We start from the raw sequence: 13,771 nt of genomic DNA, 5'->3' as shown, positions 1-13,771 counted from the left end.
GAAGTGTTCACATTGCTTCGCGGAATCGCTTTTGTGCAGAAAACAGTAATACTTGTTCAAAACGAAAGAAAGCACAGAGCCCCAGATTTGCTGTTGTCCTGGAGAGGTTGCAGAGCACTGGGGAAAGGCAGGCAGAGAATTCCCTGCTAGCACCTTCTCTGTGCCTGTTCACATTGCTTCGCAGAATCGCTTTTGTGCAGAAAACACTAACACTTGTTCAGAATGAAAGAAAGCACAGAGCCCCAGATTTTATGTTGTCCTGGAGAGCTTGCAGAGCACTGGGGAAAGGCAGGCAGAGAATTCCCTGCTAGCACCTTCTCTGTGCCTGGGAAGCAGAAGTGTTCACATTGCCTCACAGAATGACTTTTGTGCAGAAAACAGTAACACTTGTTCAGAACGAAAGAAAGCACAGAGCCCCAGAATTGCTGTTGTCCTGGAGAGCTTGCAGAGCACTGGGGAAAGGCAGGCAGAGAATTCCCTGCTAGCACCTTCTCTGTGCGTGTTCACATTGCTTCGCAGAATCGCTTTTGTGCAGAAAACAGTAACACTTGTTCAGAACGAAAGAAAGCACAGAGCCCCAGATTTTATGTTGTCCTGGAGAGCTTGCAGAGCACTGGGGAAAGGCAGGCAGAGCATTCCCTGCTAGCACCTTCTCTGTGCCTGGGAAGCAGAAGTGTTCACATTGCTTCGCGGAATCGCTTTTGTGCAGAAAACAGTAACACTTGTTCAGAACGAAAGAAAGCACAGAGCCCCAGATTTTATGTTGTCCTGGAGAGGTTGCAGAGCACTGGGGAAAGGCAGGCAGAGCATTCCCTGCTAGCACCTTTTCTGTGCCTGGGAAGCAGAAGTGTTCACATTGCTTCGCAGAATCGCTTTTGTGCAGAAAACACTAACACTTGTTCAGAACGAAAGAAAGCACAGAGCCCCAGATTTGCTGTTGTCCTGGAGAGCTTGCAGAGCACTGGGGAAAGGCAGGCAGAGCATTCCCTGCTAGCACCTTCTCTGTGCATGGGAATCAGAGTGTTCACATTGCTTCACAGAATCGCTTTTGTGCAGAAAACACTAACACTTGTTCAGAATGAAAGAAAGCACAGAGCCCCAGATTTTATGTTGTCCTGGAGAGATCGCAGAGCACTGGGGAAAGGCAGGCAGAGAATTCCCTGCTAGCGCCTTCTCTCTGCCTGGGAAGCAGAAGTGTTCACATTGCCTCACAGAATGACTTTTGTGCAGAAAACAGTAACACTTGTTCAGAACGAAAGAAAGCACAGAGCCCCAGATTTGCTGTTGTCCTGGAGAGCTTGCAGAGCACTGGGGAAAGGCAGGCAGAGACTTCCCTGCTAGCACCTTCTCTGTGCCTGTTCACATTGCTTCGCAGAATCGCTTTTGTGCAGAAAACAGTAACACTTGTTCAGAACGAAAGAAAGCACAGAGCCCCAGATTTTATGTTGTCCTGGAGAGCTTGCAGAGCACTGGGGAAAGGCAGGCAGAGCATTCCCTGCTAGCACCTTCTCTGTGCCTGTTCACATTGCTTCGCAGAATCGCTTTTGTGCAGAAAACAGTAACACTTGTTCAGAACGAAAGAAAGCACAGAGCCCCAGATTTGCTGTTGTCCTGGAGAGCTTGCAGAGCACTGGGGAAAGGCAGGCAGAGAATTCCCTGCTAGCACCTTCTCTGTGCCTGTTCACATTGATTCGCAGAATCGCTTTTGTGCAGAAAACACTAACAGTTGTTCATAATGAAAGAAAGCACAGAGCACCAGATTTGCTGTTGTCCTGGAGAGCTTGCAGAGCACTGGGGAAAGGCAGGCAGAGCATTCCCTGCTAGCACCTTCTCTGTGCCTGGGAAGCAGAAGTGTTCACATTGCTTCGCAGAATCGCTTTTGTGCAGAAAACAGTAACACTTCTTCAAAACGAAAGAAAGCACAGAGCCCCAGATTTTATGTTGTCCTGGAGAGCTTGCAGAGCACTGGGGAAAGGCAGGCAGAGAATTCCCTGCTAGCACCTTCTCTGTGCCTGGGAAGCAGAAGTGTTCACATTGCTTCGCAGAATCGCTTTTGTGCAGAAAACACTAACACTTGTTCAGAACGAAAGAAAGCACAGAGCCCCAGATTTGCTGTTGTCCTGGAGAGCTTGCAGAGCACTGGGGAAAGGCAGGCAGAGAATTCCCTGCTAGCACCTTCTCTGTGCCTGTTCACATTGCTTCGCAGAATCGCTTTTGTGCAGAAAACACTAACACTTGTTCAGAATGAAAGAAAGCACAGAGCCCCAGATTTGCTGTTGTCCTGGAGAGCTTGCAGAGCACTGGGGATAGGCAGGCAGAGAATTCCCTGCTAGCACCTTCTCTGTGCGTGTTCACATTGCTTCGCAGAATCGCTTTTGTGTAGAAAACAGTAACACTTGTTCAGAACGAAAGAAAGCACAGAGCCCCAGATTTGCTGTTGTCCTGGAGAGCTTGCAGAGCACTGGGGAAAGGCAGGCAGAGACTTCCCTGCTAGCACCTTCTCTGTGCCTGTTCACATTGCTTCGCAGAATCGCTTTTGTGCAGAAAACACTAACACTTGTTCAGAACGAAAGAAAGCACAGAGCCCCAGATTTGCTGTTGTCCTGGAGAGCTTGCAGAGCACTGGGGAAAAGCAGGCAGAGCATTCCCTGCTAGCACCTTCTCTGTGCCTGGGAAGCAGAGGTGTTCACATTGCTTCGCGGAATCGCTTTTGTGCAGAAAACAGTAACACTTGTTCAGAACGAAAGAAAGCACAGAGCCCCAGATTTTATGTTGTCCTGGAGAGCTTGCAGAGCACTGGGGAAAGGCAGGCAGAGAATTCCCTGCTAGCACCTTCTCTGTGCCTGGGAAGCAGAAGTGTTCACATTGCTTCGCGGAATAGCTTTTGTGCAGAAAACAGTAACACTTGTTCAGAACGAAAGAAAGCACAGAGCCCCAGATTTTATGTTGTCCTGGAGAGCTTGCAGAGCACTGGGGAAAGGCAGGCAGAGAATTCCCTGCTAGCACCTTCTCTGTGCCTGTTCACATTGCTTCGCAGAATCGCTTTTGTGCAGAAAACAGTAACACTTGTTCAGAACGAAAGAAAGCACAGAGCCCCAGATTTGCTGTTGTCCTGGAGAGCTTTCAGAGCACTGGGGAAAGGCAGGCAGAGAATTCCCTGCTAGCACCTTCTCTGTGCCTGTTCACATTGCTTCGCAGAATCGCTTTTGTGCAGAAAACAGTAACACTTGTTCAGAACGAAAGAAAGCACAGACCCCAGATTTGCTGTTGTCCTGGAGATCTTGCAGAGCACTGGGGAAAGGCAGGCAGAGAATTCCCTGCTAGCACCTTCTCTGTGCCTGGGAAGCAGAGTGTTCACATTGCTTCGCAGAATCGCTTTTGTGCAGAAAACACTAACACTTGTTCAGAACGAAAGAAAGCACAGAGCCCCAGATTTTATGTTGTCCTGGAGAGCTTGCAGAGCACTGGGGAAAGGCAGGCAGAGAATTCCCTGCTAGCACCTTCTCTGTGCCTGGGAAGCAGAAGTGTTCACATTGCTTCGCAGAATCGCTTTTGTGCAGAAAACACTAACACTTGTTCAGAACGAAAGAAAGCACAGAGCCCCAGATTTTATGTTGTCCTGGAGAGCTTGCAGAGCACTGGGGAAAGGCAGGCAGAGAATTCCCTGCTAGCACCTTCTCTGTGCCTGGGAAGCAGAGTGTTCACATTGCTTCGCGGAATCGCTTTTGTGCAGAAAACAGTAACACTTGTTCAGAACGAAAGAAAGCACAGAGCCCCAGATTTTATGTTGTCCTGGAGAGCTTGCAGAGCACTGGGGAAAGGCAGGCAGAGAATTCCCTGCTAGCACCTTCTCTGTGCCTGTTCACATTGCTTCGCAGAATCGCTTTTGTGCAGAAAACAGTAACACTTGTTCAGAACGAAAGAAAGCACAGAGCCCCAGATTTGCTGTTGTCCTGGAGAGCTTGCAGAGCACTGGGGAAAGGCAGGCAGAGAATTCCCTGCTAGCACCTTCTCTGTGCCTGGGAATCAGAGTGTTCACATTGCTTCACAGAATCGCTTTTGTGCAGAAAACACTAACACTTGTTCAGAATGAAAGAAAGCACAGAGCCCCAGATTTTATGTTGTCCTGGAGAGCTCGCAGAGCACTGGGGAAAGGCAGGCAGAGAATTCCCTGCTAGCGCCTTCTCTCTGCCTGGGAAGCAGAAGTGTTCACATTGCCTCACAGAATGACTTTTGTGCAGAAAACAGTAACACTTGTTCAGAACGAAAGAAAGCACAGAGCCCCAGATTTGCTGTTGTCCTGGAGAGCTTGCAGAGCACTGGGGAAAGGCAGGCAGAGACTTCCCTGCTAGCACCTTCTCTGTGCCTGTTCACATTGCTTCGCAGAATCGCTTTTGTGCAGAAAACAGTAACACTTGTTCAGAACGAAAGAAAGCACAGAGCCCCAGATTTTATGTTGTCCTGGAGAGCTTGCAGAGCACTGGGGAAAGGCAGGCAGAGAATTCCCTGCTAGCACCTTCTCTGTGCGTGTTCACATTGCTTCGCAGAATCGCTTTTGTGCAGAAAACAGTAACACTTGTTCAGAACGAAAGAAAGCACAGAGCCCCAGATTTTATGTTGTCCTGGAGAGCTTGCAGAGCACTGGGGAAAGGCAGGCAGAGAATTCCCTGCTAGCATCTTCTCTGTGCCTGGGAAACACAAGTGTTCACATTGCTTCGCAGAATCGCTTTTGTGCAGAAAACAGTAACACTTGTTCAGAATGAAAGAAAGCACAGAGCCCCAGATTTGCTGTTGTCCTGGAGAGCTTGCAGAGCACTGGGGAAAGGCAGGCAGAGAATTCCCTGCTAGCACCTTCTCTGTGCGTGTTCACATTGCTTCGCAGAATCGCTTTTGTGTAGAAAACAGTAACACTTGTTCAGAACGAAAGAAAGCACAGAGCCCCAGATTTGCTGTTGTCCTGGAGAGCTTGCAGAGCACTGGGGAAAGGCAGGCAGAGACTTCCCTGCTAGCACCTTCTCTGTGCCTGTTCATATTGATTCGCAGAATCGCTTTTGTGCAGAAAACACTAACACTTGTTCAGAACGAAAGAAAGCACAGAGCCCCAGATTTGCTGTTGTCCTGGAGAGCTTGCAGAGCACTGGGGAAAAGCAGGCAGAGCATTCCCTGCTAGCACCTTCTCTGTGCCTGGGAAGCAGAGGTGTTCACATTGCTTCGCGGAATCGCTTTTGTGCAGAAAACAGTAACACTTGTTCAGAACGAAAGAAAGCACAGAGCCCCAGATTTTATGTTGTCCTGGAGAGCTTGCAGAGCACTGGGGAAAGGCAGGCAGAGAATTCCCTGCTAGCACCTTCTCTGTGCGTGTTCACATTGCTTCGCAGAATCGCTTTTGTGCAGAAAATACTAACACTTGTTCAGAACGAAAGAAAGCACAGAGCCCCAGATTTTATGTTGTCCTGGAGAGCTTGCAGAGCACTGGGGAAAGGCAGGCAGAGAATTCCCTGCTAGCACCTTCTCTGTGCCTGGGAAGCAGAGTGTTCACATTGCTTCGCGGAATCGCTTTTGTGCAGAAAACAGTAACACTTGTTCAGAACGAAAGAAAGCACAGAGCCCCAGATTTTACGTTGTCCTGGAGAGCTTGCAGAGCACTGGGGAAAGGCAGGCAGAGAATTCCCTGCTAGCACCTTCTCTGTGCCTGTTCACATTGATTCGCAGAATCGCTTTTGTGCAGAAAACAGTAACACTTGTTCAGAACGAAAGAAAGCACAGAGCCCCAGATTTGCTGTTGTCCTGGAGAGCTTGCAGAGCACTGGGGAAAGGCAGGCAGAGAATTCCCTGCTAGCACCTTCTCTGTGCCTGTTCACATTGCTTCGCAGAATCGCTTTTGTGCAGAAAACAGTAACACTTGTTCAGAACGAAAGAAAGCACAGACCCCAGATTTGCTGTTGTCCTGGAGATCTTGCAGAGCACTGGGGAAAGGCAGGCAGAGAATTCCCTGCTAGCACCTTCTCTGTGCCTGGGAAGCAGAGTGTTCACATTGCTTCGCAGAATCGCTTTTGTGCAGAAAACAGTAACACTTGTTCAGAACGAAAGAAAGCACAGAGCCCCAGATTTTATGTTGTCCTGGAGAGCTTGCAGAGCACTGGGGAAAGGCAGGCAGAGAATTCCCTGCTAGCACCTTCTCTGTGCCTGGGAAGCAGAAGTGTTCACATTGCTTCGCAGAATCGCTTTTGTGCAGAAAACACTAACACTTGTTCAGAATGAAAGAAAGCACAGAGCCCCAGATTTTATGTTGTCCTGGAGAGCTTGCAGAGCACTGGGGAAAGGCAGGCAGAGAATTCCCTGCTAGCACCTTCTCTGTGCGTGTTCACATTGCTTCGCAGAATCGCTTTTGTGCAGAAAACAGTAACACTTGTTCAGAACGAAAGAAAGCACAGAGCCCCAGATTTTATGTTGTCCTGGAGAGCTTGCAGAGCACTGGGGAAAGGCAGGCAGAGAATTCCCTGCTAGCACCTTCTCTGTGCCTGTTCACATTGATTCGCAGAATCGCTTTTGTGCAGAAAACACTAACAGTTGTTCATAACGAAAGAAAGCACAGAGCACCAGATTTGCTGTTGTCCTGGAGAGCTTGCAGAGCACTGGGGAAAGGCAGGCAGAGCATTCCCTGCTAGCACCTTCTCTGTGCCTGGGAAGCAGAAGTGTTCACATTGCTTCGCAGAATCGCTTTTGTGCAGAAAACAGTAACACTTGTTCAGAACGAAAGAAAGCACAGAGCCCCAGATTTTATGTTGTCCTGGAGAGCTTGCAGAGCACTGGGGAAAGGCAGGCAGAGAATTCCCTGCTAGCACCTTCTCTGTGCCTGGGAAGCAGAGTGTTCACATTGCTTCGCAGAATCGCTTTTGTGCAGAAAACACTAACACTTGTTCAGAACGAAAGAAAGCACAGAGCCCCAGATTTGCTGTTGTCCTGGAGAGCTTGCAGAGCACTGGGGAAAGGCAGGCAGAGACTTCCCTGCTAGCACCTTCTCTGTGCCTGTTCACATTGCTTCGCAGAATCGCTTTTGTGCAGAAAACAGTAACACTTGTTCAGAATGAAAGAAAGCACAGAGCCCCAGATTTGCTGTTGTCCTGGAGAGCTTGCAGAGCACTGGGGAAAGGCAGGCAGAGAATTCCCTGCTAGCACCTTCTCTGTGCGTGTTCACATTGCTTCGCAGAATCGCTTTTGTGTAGAAAACAGTAACACTTGTTCAGAACGAAAGAAAGCACAGAGCCCCAGATTTGCTGTTGTCCTGGAGAGCTTGCAGAGCACTGGGGAATGGCAGGCAGAGACTTCCCTGCTAGCACCTTCTCTGTGCCTGTTCACATTGCTTCGCAGAATCGCTTTTGTGCAGAAAACACTAACACTTGTTCAGAACGAAAGAAAGCACAGAGCCCCAGATTTTATGTTGTCCTGGAGAGCTTGCAGAGCACTGGGGAAAGGCAGGCAGAGAATTCCCTGCTAGCACCTTCTCTGTGCGTGTTCACATTGCTTCGCAGAATCGCTTTTGTGCAGAAAATACTAACACTTGTTCAGAACGAAAGAAAGCACAGAGCCCCAGATTTTATGTTGTCCTGGAGAGCTTGCAGAGCACTGGGGAAAGGCAGGCAGAGAATTCCCTGCTAGCACCTTCTCTGTGCCTGGGAAGCAGAGTGTTCACATTGCTTCGCGGAATCGCTTTTGTGCAGAAAACAGTAACACTTGTTCAGAACGAAAGAAAGCACAGAGCCCCAGATTTTACGTTGTCCTGGAGAGCTTGCAGAGCACTGGGGAAAGGCAGGCAGAGAATTCCCTGCTAGCACCTTCTCTGTGCCTGTTCACATTGCTTCGCAGAATCGCTTTTGTGCAGAAAACAGTAACACTTGTTCAGAACGAAAGAAAGCACAGAGCCCCAGATTTGCTGTTGTCCTGGAGAGCTTGCAGAGCACTGGGGAAAGACAGGCAGAGAATTCCCTGCTAGCACCTTCTCTGTGCCTGTTCACATTGCTTCGCAGAATCGCTTTTGTGCAGAAAACAGTAACACTTGTTCAGAACGAAAGAAAGCACAGACCCCAGATTTGCTGTTGTCCTGGAGATCTTGCAGAGCACTGGGGAAAGGCAGGCAGAGAATTCCCTGCTAGCACCTTCTCTGTGCCTGGGAAGCAGAGTGTTCACATTGCTTCGCAGAATCGCTTTTGTGCAGAAAACAGTAACACTTGTTCAGAACGAAAGAAAGCACAGAGCCCCAGATTTTATGTTGTCCTGAAGAGCTTGCAGAGCACTGGGGAAAGGCAGGCAGAGAATTCCCTGCTAGCACCTTCTCTGTGCCTGGGAAGCAGAAGTGTTCACATTGCGTCCCAGAATCGCTTTTGTGCAGAAAACACTAACACTTGTTCAGAATGAAAGAAAGCACAGAGCCCCAGATTTTATGTTGTCCTGGAGAGCTTGCAGAGCACTGGGGAAAGGCAGGCAGAGAATTCCCTGCTAGCACCTTCTCTGTGCCTGGGAAGCAGAGTGTTCACATTGCTTCGCGGAATCGCTTTTGTGCAGAAAACAGTAACACTTGTTCAGAACGAAAGAAAGCACAGAGCCCCAGATTTTATGTTGTCCTGGAGAGCTTGCAGAGCACTGGGGAAAGGCAGGCAGAGAATTCCCTGCTAGCACCTTCTCTGTGCCTGTTCACATTGATTCGCAGAATCGCTTTTGTGCAGAAAACAGTAACACTTGTTCAGAACGAAAGAAAGCACAGAGCCCCAGATTTGCTGTTGTCCTGGAGAGCTTGCAGAGCACTGGGGAAAGGCAGGCAGAGCATTCCCTGCTAGCACCTTCTCTGTGCCTGGGAAGCAGAAGTGTTCACATTGCGTCGCAGAATCGCTTTTGTGCAGAAAACACTAACACTTGTTCAGAACGAAAGAAAGCACAGAGCCCCAGATTTGCTGTTGTCCTGGAGAGCTTGCAGAGCACTGGGGAAAGGCAGGCAGAGACTTCCCTGCTAGCACCTTCTCTGTGCCTGTTCACATTGCTTCGCAGAATCGCTTTTGTGCAGAAAACAGTAACACTTGTTCAGAATGAAAGAAAGCACAGAGCCCCAGATTTGCTGTTGTCCTGGAGAGCTTGCAGAGCACTGGGGAAAGGCAGGCAGAGAATTCCCTGCTAGCACCTTCTCTGTGCGTGTTCACATTGCTTCGCAGAATCGCTTTTGTGTAGAAAACAGTAACACTTGTTCAGAACGAAAGAAAGCACAGAGCCCCAGATTTGCTGTTGTCCTGGAGAGCTTGCAGAGCACTGGGGAATGGCAGGCAGAGACTTCCCTGCTAGCACCTTCTCTGTGCCTGTTCACATTGCTTCGCAGAATCGCTTTTGTGCATAAAACACTAACACTTGTTCAGAACGAAAGAAAGCACAGAGCCCCAGATTTTATGTTGTCCTGGAGAGCTTGCAGAGCACTGGGGAAAGGCAGGCAGAGAATTCCCTGCTAGCACCTTCTCTGTGCGTGTTCACATTGCTTCGCTGAATCGCTTTTGTGCAGAAAATACTAACACTTGTTCAGAACGAAAGAAAGCACAGAGCCCCAGATTTTATGTTGTCCTGGAGAGCTTGCAGAGCACTGGGGAAAGGCAGGCAGAGAATTCCCTGCTAGCACCTTCTCTGTGCCTGGGAAGCAGAGTGTTCACATTGCTTCGCGGAATCGCTTTTGTGCAGAAAACAGTAACACTTGTTCAGAACGAAAGAAAGCACAGAGCCCCAGATTTTACGTTGTCCTGGAGAGCTTGCAGAGCACTGGGGAAAGGCAGGCAGAGAATTCCCTGCTAGCACCTTCTCTGTGCCTGTTCACATTGCTTCGCAGAATCGCTTTTGTGCAGAAAACAGTAACACTTGTTCAGAACGAAAGAAAGCACAGAGCCCCAGATTTGCTGTTGTCCTGGAGAGCTTGCAGAGCACTGGGGAAAGACAGGCAGAGAATTCCCTGCTAGCACCTTCTCTGTGCCTGTTCACATTGCTTCGCAGAATCGCTTTTGTGCAGAAAACAGTAACACTTGTTCAGAACGAAAGAAAGCACAGACCCCAGATTTGCTGTTGTCCTGGAGATCTTGCAGAGCACTGGGGAAAGGCAGGCAGAGACTTCCCTGCTAGCACCTTCTCTGTGCCTGGGAAGCAGAGTGTTCACATTGCTTCGCAGAATCGCTTTTGTGCAGAAAACAGTAACACTTGTTCAGAACGAAAGAAAGCACAGAGCCCCAGATTTTATGTTGTCCTGGAGAGCTTGCAGAGCACTGGGGAAAGGCAGGCAGAGAATTCCCTGCTAGCACCTTCTCTGTGCCTGGGAAGCAGAAGTGTTCACATTGCGTCCCAGAATCGCTTTTGTGCAGAAAACACTAACACTTGTTCAGAATGAAAGAAAGCACAGAGCCCCAGATTTTATGTTGTCCTGGAGAGCTTGCAGAGCACTGGGGAAAGGCAGGCAGAGAATTCCCTGCTAGCACCTTCTCTGTGCCTGGGAAGCAGAGTGTTCACATTGCTTCGCGGAATCGCTTTTGTGCAGAAAACAGTAACACTTGTTCAGAACGAAAGAAAGCACAGAGCCCCAGATTTTATGTTGTCCTGGAGAGCTTGCAGAGCACTGGGGAAAGGCAGGCAGAGAATTCCCTGCTAGCACCTTCTCTGTGCCTGTTCACATTGATTCGCAGAATCGCTTTTGTGCAGAAAACAGTAACACTTGTTCAGAACGAAAGAAAGCACAGAGCCCCAGATTTGCTGTTGTCCTGGAGAGCTTGCAGAGCACTGGGGAAAGGCAGGCAGAGCATTCCCTGCTAGCACCTTCTCTGTGCCTGGGAAGCAGAAGTGTTCACATTGCGTCGCAGAATCGCTTTTGTGCAGAAAACACTAACAGTTGTTCAGATTGAAAGAAAGCACAGAGCCCCAGATTTGCTGTTGTCCTGGAGAGCTTGCAGAGCACTGGGGAAAGGCAGGCAGAGCATTCCCTGCTAGCACCTTCTCTGTGCCTGGGAAGCAGAAGTGTTCACATTGCTTCGCAGAATCGCTTTTGTGCAGAAAACACTAACACTTGTTCAGAACGAAAGAAAGCACAGAGCCCCAGAATTGCTGTTGTCCTGGAGAGCTTGCAGAGCACTGGGGAAAGGCAGGCAGAGAATTCCCTGCTAGCACCTTCTCTGTGCCTGTTCACATTGCTTCGCAGAATCGCTTTTGTGCAGAAAACAGTAACACTTGTTCAGAACGAAAGAAAGCACAGAGCCCCAGATTTTACGTTGTCCTGGAGAGCTTGCAGAGCACTGGGGAAAGGCAGGCAGAGAATTCCCTGCTAGCACCTTCTCTGTGCCTGTTCACATTGCTTCGCAGAATCGCTTTTGTGCAGAAAACAGTAACACTTGTTCAGAACGAAAGAAAGCACAGAGCCCCAGATTTGCTGTTGTCCTGGAGAGCTTGCAGAGCACTGGGGAAAGGCAGGCAGAGAATTCCCTGCTAGCACCTTCTCTGTGCCTGTTCACATTGCTTCGCAGAATCGCTTTTGTGCAGAAAACAGTAACACTTGTTCAGAACGAAAGAAAGCACAGACCCCAGATTTGCTGTTGTCCTGGAGATCTTGCAGAGCACTGGGGAAAGGCAGGCAGAGAATTCCCTGCTAGCACCTTCTCTGTGCCTGGGAAGCAGAAGTGTTCACATTGCTTCGCAGAATCGCTTTTGTGCAGAAAACAGTAACACTTGTTCAGAACGAAAGAAAGCACAGAGCCCCAGATTTGCTGTTGTCCTGGAGAGCTTGCAGAGCACTGGGGAAAGGCAGGCAGAGCATTCCCTGCTAGCACCTTCTCTGTGCCTGGGAAGCAGAAGTGTTCACATTGCGTCGCAGAATCGCTTTTGTGCAGAAAACACTAACAGTTGTTCAGATTGAAAGAAAGCACAGAGCCCCAGATTTGCTGTTGTCCTGGAGAGCTTGCAGAGCACTGGGGAAAGGCAGGCAGAGCATTCCCTGCTAGAACCTTCTCTGTGCCTGGGAAGCAGAAGTGTTCACATTGCTTCGCGGAATCGCTTTTGTGCAGAAAACACTAACACTTGTTCAGAACGAAAGAAAGCACAGAGCCCCAGAATTGCTGTTGTCCTGGAGAGCTTGCAGAGCACTGGGGAAAGGCAGGCAGAGAATTCCCTGCTAGCACCTTCTCTGTGCCTGTTCACATTGCTTCGCGGAATCGCTTTTGTGCAGAAAACAGTAACACTTGTTCAGAACGAAAGAAAGCACAGAGCCCCAGATTTTATGTTGTCCTGGAGAGCTTGCAGAGCACTGGGGAAAGGCAGGCAGAGCATTCCCTGCTAGCACCTTTTCTGTGCCTGGGAAGCAGAAGTGTTCACATTGCTTCGCAGAATCGCTTTTGTGCAGAAAACACTAACACTTGTTCAGAACGAAAGAAAGCACAGAGCCCCAGATTTTATGTTGTCCTGGAGAGCTTGCAGAGCACTGGGGAAAGGCAGGCAGAGAATTCCCTGCTAGCACCTTCTCTGTGCCTGGGAAGCAGAGTGTTAACATTGCTTCGCAGAATCGCTTTTGTGCAGAAAACACTAACACTTGTTCAGAATGAAAGAAAGCACAGAGCCCCAGATTTGCTGTTGTCCTGGAGAGTTCGCAGAGCACTGGGGAAAGGCAGGCAGAGAATTCCCTGCTAGCGCCTTCTCTCTGCCTGGGAAGCAGAAGTGTTCACATTGCCTCACAGAATGACTTTTGTGCAGAAAACAGTAACACTTGTTCAGAACGAAAGAAAGCACAGAGCCCCAGAATTGCTGTTGTCCTGGAGAGCTTGCAGAGCACTGGGGAAAGGCAGGCAGAGAATTCCCTGCTAGCACCTTCTCTGTGCCTGGGAAGCAGAAGTGTTCACATTACCTCACAGAATGACTTTTGTGCAGAAAACAGTAACACTTGTTCAGAACGAAAGAAAGCACAGAGCCCCAGATTTTATGTTGTCCTGGAGAGCTTGCAGAGCACTGGGGAAAGGCAGGCAGAGAATTCCCTGCTAGCACCTTCTCTGTGCGTGTTCACATTGCTTCGCAGAATCGCTTTTGTGCAGAAAACAGTAACACTTGTTCAGAACAAAAGAAAGCACAGAGCCCCAGATTTTATGTTGTCCTGGAGAGCTTGCAGAGCACTGGGGAAAGGCAGGCAGAGAATTCCCTGCTAGCACCTTCTCTGTGCCTGGGAAGCAGAAGTGTTCACATTGCTTCGCGGAATCGCTTTTGTGCAGAAAACAGTAATACTTGTTCAAAACGAAAGAAAGCACAGAGCCCCAGATTTGCTGTTGTCCTGGAGAGGTTGCAGAGCACTGGGGAAAGGCAGGCAGAGAATTCCCTGCTAGCACCTTCTCTGTGCCTGTTCACATTGCTTCGCAGAATCGCTTTTGTGCAGAAAACACTAACACTTGTTCAGAATGAAAGAAAGCACAGAGCCCCAGATTTTATGTTGTCCTGGAGAGCTTGCAGAGCACTGGGGAAAGGCAGGCAGAGAATTCCCTGCTAGCACCTTCTCTGTGCCTGGGAAGCAGAGTGTTCACATTGCTTCGCGGAATCGCTTTTGTGCAGAAAACAGTAACACTTGTTCAGAACGAAAGAAAGCACAGAGCACCAGATTTTATGTTGTCCTGGAGAGCTTGCAGAGCACTGGGGAAAGGCAGGCAGAGAATTCCCTGCTAGCACCTCTCTCTGCCTGGGAAGCAGAAGTGTTCACATTGCCTCACAGTATGACTTTTGTGCAGAAAAC

Source organism: Strix aluco, chromosome 27 (assembly GCF_031877795.1).
Source record: "Strix aluco isolate bStrAlu1 chromosome 27, bStrAlu1.hap1, whole genome shotgun sequence".
Classification (NCBI taxonomy): Eukaryota; Metazoa; Chordata; class Aves; order Strigiformes; family Strigidae; genus Strix; species Strix aluco.
This window is presented reverse-complemented; position numbering follows the sequence as displayed.